General features: G+C 43.3%; 1 protein-coding gene across 2 annotated transcripts in view; it reads right to left on the bottom strand.

Annotated features, from left to right (window-relative positions):
* strn (striatin, calmodulin binding protein) overlaps positions 1 to 12,600 on the bottom strand; it is a 118,642-nt gene that overhangs the window by 79,215 nt on the left and 26,827 nt on the right. The gene's annotated exons all lie outside the window — the stretch shown is intronic.

Below are 12,600 nucleotides of genomic sequence, written 5' to 3'. Positions count from 1 at the left end.
ATTTTTAAGCACAAAGTGACAGCACAGCTTGTGGATTTCTACAGTAGGCAACAGAACTGGTGTATAGTGCATCATCTTATTCATAACTGCCAAAAAACTGTGGGAGACATAGAACATGACAAAGTTCAAACATGCTAAATGGGATAGATTTTGAACACATCTAGCAACTCAAGGCTGGGCAACTATGAGGCACCATGGGCCATCAGCAGCAGCAGAATTCTATACAACTACAATCTGTAACCCATGGTCCAGCATATCCTCCACTCTACCATTACCACCAAGCCAGGGGAACAACTCTGGTTCATGATAAGTGCAGGAGGGCATGCCAGGAGCAGTACCAGACTTGCCTAAAAATAAGGTGTCAACCGGGTTTAGCTACAACACAGGACTACCTGCATGCCAAACAGCATAAGCAGCAATGGTAGACAAGGCTACGCGATTCCACAATCAACAGATCAGATCTAAGCTCTGCTGTCCTACCCAGTCGTGAATGGTGGTGGACAATTGAACAACTCACTGGAGAAGGAGGCTCCACAAATATGCCCATCCTCAATGATGGGGAACCCAGCACGTGAGTGCAAATGAAAAGGCTGAAGTGTTTGCAATAATCTTTAGCCAGAAGTGCTTAGTGGGTGATCCATCTCGGCCTCCTCCGGAGATCCCCAGCATCACAGATGCCAGTCTTCAGACAAATCCGTTCACTCCACGTGATATCAAGAAATGGCTGGAGGCACTGAATACTGCAAAGGCTATGGGCCTTGACAGTATTCCAGGAATTGTACTGAAGAATTGTGCTCCAGAATTTGCCGTGCCCCTAGCCAAGCTGTTCCAGTACAGCTACAACACTGGCATCTACCCAGCAATGTGGAAAGTTATCCAGGTATGTCCTGTACACAAAGCAGGAGAAATCCAACCTAGCCAATTACCCCCCTATCAGCCTACTCTCAATCATCAGTAAGGTGATGGAAGTCATCAAAAGTGCTATCAAGCAGCACTTGCTTAGCAATAACCTGCTCACTGACGCTCAGTTTGGGTTCTGCTTGGCTCATTCAGCTTCTGAACTCATCAGTCTTGGTTTAAACATGGACAAAAGAGCTGAGTGCCAGAGGGGAGGTGAGAGTGACTGCCCTTGACATCAAGGCAGCATTTGACCGAGTTAGGCATCAAAGAGCCCTAGCAACCCGGAGTCAATGGGAATCAGGTGGAAAGCTCTCCGCTGGTTGGGGTCATACCTAGCACAAAGGAAGATGGTTGTGGTTGTTGGAGATCAATAATCACAGTTCCAGGAGTTCCTCTGGGTAGTGTCCTAGGCCCAACCATCTTCAGCTGCTTCATCAATGACCTTCCTTCCATCATAAGGTCAGAAGTGGGGATATTCGCTGATGATTGCACAATATTCAGCACCATTCACAACTCCTCAGATACTGAAGCAGTCCATGTTCAAATGCAGTAAGACCTGGAAAATATCCAGGCTTGGGCTGAAGTGGCAAGTAATGTTCGCGCCAGACAATGGCCATTTCCAACAAGAGAGAATCTAACCCCCAACTATCAACATCCTGGGGGTTACCATTGACCAGAAACTGAACTGGACTAGCCATATAAATACTGTGGCTACAATAGCAGGTCAGAGGTTAGGAATCCTGCGGCAAGTAACTCACCTCCTGACTTCCCAAAACCTGTCCACTATCTACAAGACACAAGTCAGGAGTGTGATTGAATACTCCCCACTTACCTGGATGAATGCAGCTCCAACAACATTCGAGAAGCTTGACACCATGTCAACCAAGCTTGACCAAGCAGCCCACTTGATTGGCACCCTATCCACATACAATTACTCCCTCCACCACTGACACACAGTGACAGCAGTGTGTACCATCTACAAGAGCTTACCAACTCACTTAAACAGTACCTTTCAACCCCAAGACCACTACCTAGAAGGACAAGGGCAGCAGACACATAGGAACACCACCACCTGGAAGTTCCCCTCCAAGTCACTCACCATCCTGATTTGGAAATATATCGCTGTTCCTTCATTGTCTCTGGGTCAAAATCCTAGAACTCCCTCCCTAACAGCAGTGTGAGTGTACCAACACCACAGACTGCAGTGGTTCAAGAAGGCAGCTCACCACCACCTTTTCAAGGGCAATTAGGGTTGGGCAATAAATGCTGGCCTGGCCAGCAATGCCCACATCCCATGAATGAAAAAAAAAGTCCAAGCCTAGTGGTTTGCCAAGTACTGATGGCATCCACTGAAACATAAGCTGCACTGTCTAACCATTAATAATGTGACAGCATCCATGCCTCAACTTTGGAAGGGCAGAAAAAGTGCACAATTAAAAACTGACAGCCATATAAAGAACAATGAAAATTTTACTCATTGTATAAGCTGTACATAAAAAATACATTTGCTAAGGCCCATAAAATTTGGATTCTGAATCAACTATCAGTAACCAAAATATCAACTAAAATTTATTTGGTGCGCTATAGCAACTGAAAACCAATAATCACGACGATTCATCTGGTCCATTTTGTTCAAGCTGCATGCTATGTTAGCCTTTTACAAACCACACATTTTATCTCAAGATTTTAAATTGTAGTTGAATGGCCCATTTTCTTTGCAGCCAATATTGAATATAATACATAATTCATTAAAAATAGGCTGAACAAATCAGCTTTGAAGTGAAGATTCTCTAAAATTTGTGAAGAACCTTGCCTACTTTCGCATTGGCCCCTCTCATTTAACTGAAATAAGACAGGATTAGTTAACAATATGTATCTACATATTCACTCTGCACATTTCAATAACTCGTCATACTGAGTCATAAAAACTAATTTTAGAAATATTACCATCTATAAGACTAAGCCAGTCTCCATTTGTTTTGTTTGAACCAAAAAGTAGCATTTGACATAAAGTAACCACCAGTTTCTGACAAGTGCTTCTTTAACAAAGATAAAAGCAAAAAACTGCGGATGCTGGAAATCCAAAACAAACAAAAACAAAAATACCTGGAAAAACTCAGCAGGTCTGGCAGCATCTGCGGAGAGGAACACAGTTAACGTTTCGAGTCCGCATGACTCTTCAGCAGAACTAAGTAAAAATAGAAAAGGGGTGAAATATAAGCTGGTTTAAGGGGGAGGGTGGGACAAGAGCAGCTGGATAGAGGGCCAGTGATAGGTGGAGATAACCAAAAGATGTCACAGACAAAAGGACAAAAGAGGTGTTGAAGGTGGTGATATTATCTAAAGGAATGTGCTAATTAAGGGTAGAAAGCAGGACGAGCAAGGTACAGATAGCCCTAGTGGGGGTGGGGTGGGGTGATTGAAAAAGGCTAAAAGGTAGAGATAAAACAATGGATGGAAATACATTTAAAAAATAATGGAAATAGGTGAGAAAAGAAAAATCTATATAAATTATTGGAAAAAGCAAAAAGGAGGGGGAAAATCGGAAAGGGGGTGGGGATGGAGGAGAGAGTTCGTGATCTAAAATTGTTGAACTCAATATTCAGTCCGGAAGGCTGTAAAGTGCCTAGTCGGAAGATGAGGTGCTGTTCCTCCAGTTTGCGTTGAGCTTCACTGGAACAATGCAGCAAGCCAAGGACGGACATGTGGGCAGGAGAGCAGCGGGGAGTGTTGAAATGGCAAGTGACAGGGAGGTCTGGGTAATGCTTGTGGACAGACCGAAGGTGTTCTGCAAAGCGGTCACCCAGTCTGCGTTTGGTCTCTCTAATGTAGAGGAAACCGCATTGGGAGCAACGAATGCAGTAGACTAAGTTGAGGGAAGTGCAAGTGAAATGCTGCTTCACTTGAAATGAGTGTTTGGGCCTTTGGACGGTGAGGAGAGGGGAAGTAAAGGGGCAGGTGTTGCATCTTCTGCGGTTGCATGGGAAGGTGCCGTGGGAGGGGGTTGAGGTGTAGGGGGTGATGGAGGAGTGGACCAGAGTGTCACGGAGGGAACGATCCCTTCGGAATGCCGCCAGGGGGGGGTGAAGGGAAGACGTGTTTGGTGGTGGCATCATGCTGGAGTTGGCGGAAATGGCGGAGGATGATCCTTTGAATGCGGAGTCTGGTGGGGTGATAAGTGAGGACAAGGGGGACCCTATCATGTTTCTGGGAGGGAGAGGGAGGTGTGAGGGCGGATGCGCAGGAGATGGGCCGGACACAGTTGAGGTCCCTGTCAACCACCGTGGGTGGAAAACCCCGGTTAAGGAAGAAGGACGACATGTCAGAGGAACTGTTTTTGAAAGTGGCATCATCAGAACAGATGCAACGGAGGCGAAGGAACTGAGAGAATGGGATGGAGGCCTCGACTACAGCTCCTCACACCCCGCTTCCTGTAAGGACTCCATCCCATTCTCTCAGTTCCTTCACCTCCGTTGCATCTGTTCTGATGATGCCACTTTCAAAAACAGTTCCTCTGACATGTCCTCCTTCTTCCTTAACCGGGGTTTTCCACCCACGGTGGTTAACAGGGCCCTCAACCGTGTCCGGCCCATCTCCCGCGCATCCGCCCTCACACCTTCCTCTCCCTCCCAGAACCATGATAGGGTCCCCCTTGTCCTCACTTATCACCCCACCAGCCTCCGCATTCAAAGGATCACCCTCCGCCATTTCCGCCAACTCCAGCATGATGCCACCATCAAACACGTCTTCCCTTCACCCCCCGGCGGCATTCCGTAGGGATCGTTTCCTCCGTGACACCCTAGTCCACTCCTCCATCACCCCCTACACCTCAACCCCCTCCCACGGCACCTTCCCATGCAACCGCAGAAGATGCAACACCTGCCCATTTACTTCCCCTCTCCTCACCGTCCAAGGGCCCAAACACTCATTTCAAGTGAAGCAGCATTTCGCTTGCACTTTCCTCAACTTAGTCTACTGCATTCGTTGCTCCCAATGCGGTTTCCTCTACATTGGAGAGACCAAACGCAGACTGGGTGACCGCTTTGCAGAACACCTTCGGTCTGTCCACAAGCATTACCCAGACCTCCCTGTTGCTTGCCATTTCAACATTCCACCCTGCTCTCATGCCCACATGTCCGTCCTTGGCTTGCTGCATTGTTCCAGTGAAGCTCAACGCAAACTGGAGGAACAGCACCTCATCTTCCAACTAGGCACTTTACAGCCTTCCGGACTGAATATTGAGTTCAACAATTTTAGATCATGAACTCTCTCCTCCATCCCCACCCCCTTTCCGATTTTCCCCCTCCTTTTTGCTTTTTCCAATAATTTATATAGATTTTTCTTTTCCCACCTATTTCCATTATTTTTTAAATGTATTTCCATCCATTGTTTTATCTCTACCTTTTAGCCTTTTTCGATTCCTTCACCCCACCCCACCCCCACCAGGGCTGTCTGTACCTTGCTCGTCCTGCTTTCTACCCTTAATTAGCACATTCCTTTAGATAATATCACCACCTTCAACACCTCTTTTGTCCTTTTGTCTGTGACATCTTTTGGTTATCTCCACCTATCACTGGCCCTCTATCCAGCTCTTCTTTTCCCACCCCCCCACCTGAAACCAGCTTATATTTCACCCCTTTTCTATTTTTACTTAGTTCTGTTGAAGAGTCATGCGGACTCGAAACGTTAATTGTGTTCCTCTCCACAGATGCTGCCAGACCTGCTAAGTTTTTCCAGGTATTTTTGTTTTTGTTTTGCTTCTTTAACAAGTTGGATACCATTAAAACTGACAAAAGCCAAAAAATATATGCAAGTTTCAAATATTTTTATTTTAGTAAGTCAGTGTGTCCAGTGATGCCCACCAGTTTTCATTTGTGATGATAGAACTTTTATGATACAAACTGATCAGTTAAATCAAGAACTGCACTGAAGTGTTTAGCACTGATTAAGTGCTCAACTCCATGTGAAACCAAAGATCTTAAGACTTTCAAAAAAAACTGTTGCAACATGCTTAGTGATCACTATTCAACATTATAGACCCGCCTACATGTTAATAGCTTCTCAATAAATTCGCACTAGAACCAAGAATCTTGTTGCAGCACTGAATAAAATTCCTATGTTAACAGATATTTCCTCACCACCTTTTTAGATAAAGCACCATTTCTACTTTTAGCGCACTAGATAATAATCAACAATACATACAGCCTCCATAAATCTTTTACAACATTTTATAAATTGTTGATGGCTTTATATGCTCACCACGAATAATTATAACAGGAATTGCTGTTCAAGACGATTTAAAATCTAACTTTGATTTTAATACATATCGTGCGTATATACAGTTGTTACGAGTGTTATACCTTTTTGATGCTCAGAATAATTTTTAACTATGTTTATGCACTCCATTTTTTTAGACCATAAGACATAGGAGCAGAAATTAGGCCTTTCGGCCCATCGAGTCTGCTCCGCCATTCAATCATGGCTGATAAGTTTCTCAACCCCATTCTCCCGCCTTCTCTCCGTAACCTTTGAACCCCTTACCAATCAAGAACCTATCTATCTCGGTCTTAAACACATTCAATGACCTGGCCCCCACTGCCTTCTGTGGCAAGGAATTCCATAGATTCACCACTCTCTGGCTAAAGAAGTTTCTCCTCATCTCTGTTCTAAAAGGTCTTCCCTTTACTCTGAGGCTGTGCCCTCGGGTCCTAGTCTCTCCTACTAATGGAAACATCTTCCCCACGTCCACTCTATCCAGGCCTTTCAGTATTCTGTAAGTTTCAATCAGATCCCCCCATATCCTTCTAAACTCCATCGTGTATAGACCTAGTGTCCTCAAACGTTCCTCATATGTTAAGCCTTTCATTCCTGGGATCATTCTCGTGAACCTCCTCTGGACCCTCTCCAGGGCCAGCACATCCTTCCTGAGTTTCAGGGCCCAAAATTGCTCACAATATTCTAAATGTGGTCTGACCAGAGCCTTATAAAGCCTCAGCAGCACATCCCTGCTTTTATATTCTAGTCCTCTCGAAATAAATGCCAACATTGCATTTGCCTTCCTAACTACCGACTCAACCTGTAAGTTAACCTTAAGAAAATCCTGGACTAGGACTCCCAAGTCCCTTTGTACTCCAGATTTCTGAATTCTCTCCCCATTTAGAAAATAGTCTATGGCTCTATTCTTCCTACCAAAGTGCATGACCTCACACTTCTCCACGTTGTATTCCATCTGCCACTTCTTTGCCCATTCTCCTAACCTGTCCAAATCCTTCTGCAGCCTCCCTGCCTCCTCAATACTACTTGTCCCTCCACCTATCTTTGTATCATCTGCAAACTTAGCCAAGATGCCCTCAGTTCCTTCATCTAGATCATTAATGTATAAAGTGAAAAGTTGTGGTCCCAACACTGACCCCTGCGGAACTCCACTAGTCACCGGCCGCCATCCTGAGAAGGACCCCCTTATCCCCACTCTCTGCCTCCTGCCAGACAGCCAATCTTCTATCCATGCTAGTACCTTGCCTCTAACACCATGGGCTCTTATCTTACTGAGCAGCACCTTGTCAAAGGCCTTCTGGAAGTCCACGTAGATAACATCCATTGGCTCTCCTTTGTCTAACCTACTCGTTACCTCCTCAAAGAATTCTAACAGATTTGTCAGGCATGACCTCCCCTTGATGAAACCACGCTGACTTTGCCCGATTTTACCATGCACTTCCAAGTATTCTGAAATCTCATCCTTAATAATGGACTCTAAAATCGTACCAACGACTGACGTCAGGCTAATCGGCCTGTAATTTCCCGTCTTTTGCCTCACTCCCTTCTTAAACAGGGGGGTTACATTAGCGATTTTCCAGTCCTCTGGGACCCTCCCTGACTCGAGTGATTCCTGAAAGATCACCACTAACGCCGCCACTATCTCTTCAGCTATCTGCTTCAGAACTCTGGGGTGTAATCCATTTGGTCCAGGTGACTTATCCACCTTCACACCTTTCAGTTTTCCTAGCACCTTCTCCTTGGTAATGGCCACCATACTCACCTCTGTCCCCCCCCGACTCTCTTGAACTTTGGAGATGTCACTCGTGTCTTCCACTGTGAAGACTGACGCAAAGTACCTATTCAGTTCCTCCGCCATTTCTTTGTTCCCCACTACTACTTCTCCAGCATCATTTCCAGCGGCCCAATGTCCACTTTTGCCTCTCTCTTACCCTTTATATATCTAAAAAAAACTCTTGCAATCTTCTTTTATATTACTGGCTAGTTTATCCTCATATTTAATCTTCTCCCTCCTTATTGCTTTTTTAGTTGTCCTCTGTTGGTCTTTGTAGGCTTCCCTATCCCCTGGTTTCCCACTGCTCTTTGCCGTTATAATCTTGAGTATGGGATAAATATTTTAACAATATAGTGCTGGTTACATGCAGCATATATAACTACATTCCATATAAAGTTGTATTTCATGTGTTAGAATAGCTTCATGAGATCTCCAACTCACTCAACAGCTTGAGCTTGAAATTGCAATTGATACTTTGACCCAGAGTTATCCGGTAGCCCCGAGGCATATGGTGCAACCTTAGCTTGTGTAGAATTTTCCCCATCATTTATCAATACAATTCTGTCAATGCAATGACAGCCTGACTCACAGCACAAAGTGAGTGCTGCACCACTTGATTATTTCCACATTATAAAATGAGATGCAAAATTAATTTTCATGTAAAATTTTAATATTAAGTGGTACGCTTTTAGCTCAGGCAGCATAAGTCAGAAATCAGAGACTGTTCCCCAAGAAGAAACAAATCAATTAAATGTAAAAAAGCTTTGCAGATAAACAATTTTACAATTAGCTGTGTTTTGTTGACAATGAAACGTGAAGATTTGAACTAATTGCAGTTGTGCACCCAGATGTGTAAACAGTCTCACGTCCAACACTCCAAAGATCACTACCCAACTATGTATTACCTCCCACCTGCCCACTCTCCACAATATTCACTCAACATTGCTGAAAAATGTTGCCAAAACTTTTCATCTTGCACTCATCAGGGACAAACACAAGCCAAGTTTTAAAGGATCATAACAATTTATATAAATTTCCATTGATAAAGCAATGGGGAACTATAGGCTCCCCACGTTTCCAGGTATTCAAAAAAGGCACAAGGCTTGAACATATTCGTTTGTTTGCAGAGAACGGGTCCCATTTGAATGTATGTCGCTTCTAGTAAGCATAAACAAGCCACATTACAAACTGGTGATTATCATAAATTGGTTGCTAGTACAGCTATTAGTGTTTGATTCCATCAGCCAATCGTTCAGACCTATGGCCGTACAACATGTTCCTCAGGTCGTTCAAGATAAGGCAGAGTACAGACCGTTTTCAGCCAGCCTGCACTTACAAAACCCACAACAAAATGTGTACTGTTGGATGTGATTCCACAATTGGGCAGCACTTGCTGAACAATCCTGAATGTGCTAACAGCGACATGAATAACCAATTTAAGACGATCAGCTGAGCTTGTAACGTGACTCATTTATGTAGTAGCAACATACGTTCATACAGAGGGACCCATTCTCTGCAAACAAAAGGGATGTTCAAGCCTTGCACCTTTTTTTTGGAATCACCCAGAAGCATGGGGAGCCCACAGTTCTCTGTTGCTTTCTCCATGACAACACCTCGGCCAGAGTTGAATTGCCAACCAATCAGCACCCCTTTTCTCCTGTCGTATAAATTGTGATCATTTGAAATTTGGCATTGTGTTTGTCCTGATGAGTGCAAGGTGAAAAGCTTTGGTAACATGTCTCTCTTTTCAGCAGTGTTCAAGTTCTGTACTACCAAGTGACTGACTGCTTACTCATTCGCTTTGATCTAATCTGAAGCATTACATTCCATTGAGTCAATATAATGTATATATAATGACTTACTGCTTCATTTCACTATTTACTCCTCTATCCTATCCACTACTTTCTTCAAAGCCTCTAATCAATCTCAAATCACTTTCCAAATTCTTATAAATGGAGCACCCCTAAATCTGTTGTTGTCACTTATTTGGTGAAAGACTCTGCTGCATGCCTGCCACTGAAGTCACCACCCAACTGGGCGTCCTAGCCTACATGACTTTCCAATGCTCAATCTAATTTCTGGCCAGAAGGTGCTTTTAGGCACTCAAGGTCCCCCAATACCGAATTGTAGAGGCTCCTGTCCCAGAACCCCACTTCAAAACTGTTCCCAAACACAAAAGTCCTACTTTCAAACCTGGTTTTTCTCTCCCCATTGCCTCTCGGCTCTGTCTGCCTTCCTTCCCTCTTCCCAAAAATCTGGCAGAGTACACGATTTCCTCCTCTTGCCATTCCACAACTTAACTTTGACAGGAAGAATTATGACCTGTGTCTGAAACAGGAAAATGTTTCGCCCAGTTAGGCCAAAGTTCCTCCAGTTGTTGAACACATTTGTTTTTAAACTTGCAAACAGTGGATTATTTTGTTTAAAATTCTCAATTGCCAGCAATCTCTTACTGGGAGCCTGTTCCCCAATATGCACATGCTCCTCATTAAATTTTTTACCCAACCAGATTCATGTTAGCCCTCTTTACAGTATTGTTCTAATGTGATGAAATTATTTGATGCCAAATAATGATCAGAACTAGTATCTGTAGATTCTTTATGAAAGAAGTAATACATTTAATACAGTGGACTGAACATCTTAAATGATTGATTCTAATAGCATCTGATCTCATCAGACTAATAGTTAGCAGTTTCCACTGGAATCTGGCTTGGATGCATACCAATGCAGACGAGGAGGAGGATGCAGATTCACACTAGTGATCTGCAAGGAAGAGGATGCAAGTGGAACAGGGAACTTTTAACAATATAAAAAAAACACAAGGCAAGTCAGCCTTTGCCACACTAACTTTCAATATAGCGTTTATGTGCTATTATAACCAAAATCTCGGGGGAAGGCTGGATGGACCCCACCACACAGATAAAAGGACCTAAAATATTAGAGAATCTAGGTTCCAAGAATTTACACTCAAGCCTGCTTACCTTGCACTGGGTTTCATTGGTTCTCCAGACTCTAAAGATGGACTATACCCTTTTCATACCAATCAAGATAACTTTTCTTAATGCTGCTGCAGCCAGTCTCTCTCACCTGAAACACATCAGGAAAGGGAACGAATACTGCCTCCAAATCCCATCTATTCATTTTAATTAACAGATGATTGCAATCCATTTGCCTACAATTTCTCCATTAAACACAGCCAATGGATGGAGCAACACAAAAAGTGGCCCTTAAGTTTGTAATACTATCTAATCAAATTTCCTTTACCCTTGTTTCCTTCGAGACAAACTGAGTTCTACTAACTGTGGCTATGCAGAGGCAAATGAAATGCTAGCCTCTGAAGGGGAATGCATGACAGAAGGCCTATGATGAAAGGGAAAAGGAGGAAGGTGGCTTTTGTTTTGTGGAATTGAACTCAATCTCACCTTTCAGAAGAGAGTTTGGTCAGAGGGAATGGACTCCAGAATATATCCAAAAACGACACCAAGAGCCTCATGTACTGAATGTCAAATTTTTTAAAGTCAAAACTATCCCTAGATGTCATATGTTATTAGTTATCAAACACATGCAAATTACTTCTCTCACTTGATGACCATGTACCCCAAAACATACCAATGTATACCATTGGTATATTTGAACTTCTTTATATATTTTAAGAACAACCAAAAATTTAGAAACCACTCTTTCATTAAACAGCTGGAGAACCCATTTTGAGAGTGATGTCTTTCTTAAAAGCTATTTTTAAGCTAACAAACACAGCGAGAAAATCCATAAACTAAGGACAAAAGAATTCCCATTAACACAGTAATCCCCATTTAAAAACATGTTTGTAAATTCTCTGCCTGTGCCTTTTATCAGCTCTTACAATATCTGATGCTTCCACTTCTCAGAAATACCAACTCTGCCACAGCACCTTCTATTGTACTCTTGGACAGCACCTGAACTCCATTCCAATATCTAGCTACTTAGTCGTCAGCCAGCCTGATCATCCAGACTGCTTCTCCCTCTTTGTACCCCATTCCCACTAGTGCAATTAAACCAAGAACTTCAAATTAGGTCACACTCTACTTTGCCCATAGCAAACACAACCCTACAGCCCATAGTTCCCAGAATTTCAACCTCCCTGGTTGTCTGAAGTTTCACACAGTATAAGCAATTAGCCCATCTTGTCAATAAAATATTGTAGGTGACTGTTTCCATTAGTTTCAGGCCACAATGCACCCAAAGACATGTAGAAAAGCAACTTTAAGAGGTAGCTCCCCATTCTGGAAACTGTTGCATTCCTCCTTCATTTGTGAGAGCTATTTTTACCTTTAACTTGTAGATGTTGAAGTTACTTGAGCAAACTTCTTTTTGTAACTTTTGAAGTACACATTGGGCAGAATTTTTCCCTCGCCAGACAGACCTTAATGAATTTTAAGGTGTTAAAGACTCTGTCACATGAGCAGGGACATGTTAGAAATTAGTATAAAATTTAAAAACTTTTTTCTAATGACAGATCGAAACCTCATCCCACCGGTGGATGAGGTTTCGGAAAAAATGCAAAGGCCACTTGGCCTTTTCACCTGCCTGCCAGCTGTAAGGTTGGACAGGCAGCGAAAAATTAAATTCAATTACATTGTTAATGGCCTTAATAGGCCATTTAACTGTTGGCG

Source organism: Cetorhinus maximus, chromosome 5 (assembly GCF_964194155.1).
Source record: "Cetorhinus maximus chromosome 5, sCetMax3.hap1.1, whole genome shotgun sequence".
Classification (NCBI taxonomy): domain Eukaryota; kingdom Metazoa; phylum Chordata; class Chondrichthyes; order Lamniformes; family Cetorhinidae; genus Cetorhinus; species Cetorhinus maximus.
The sequence above is the reverse complement of the archived record's forward strand: the minus strand, read 5'-3'. Positions and strand labels throughout refer to the sequence as shown.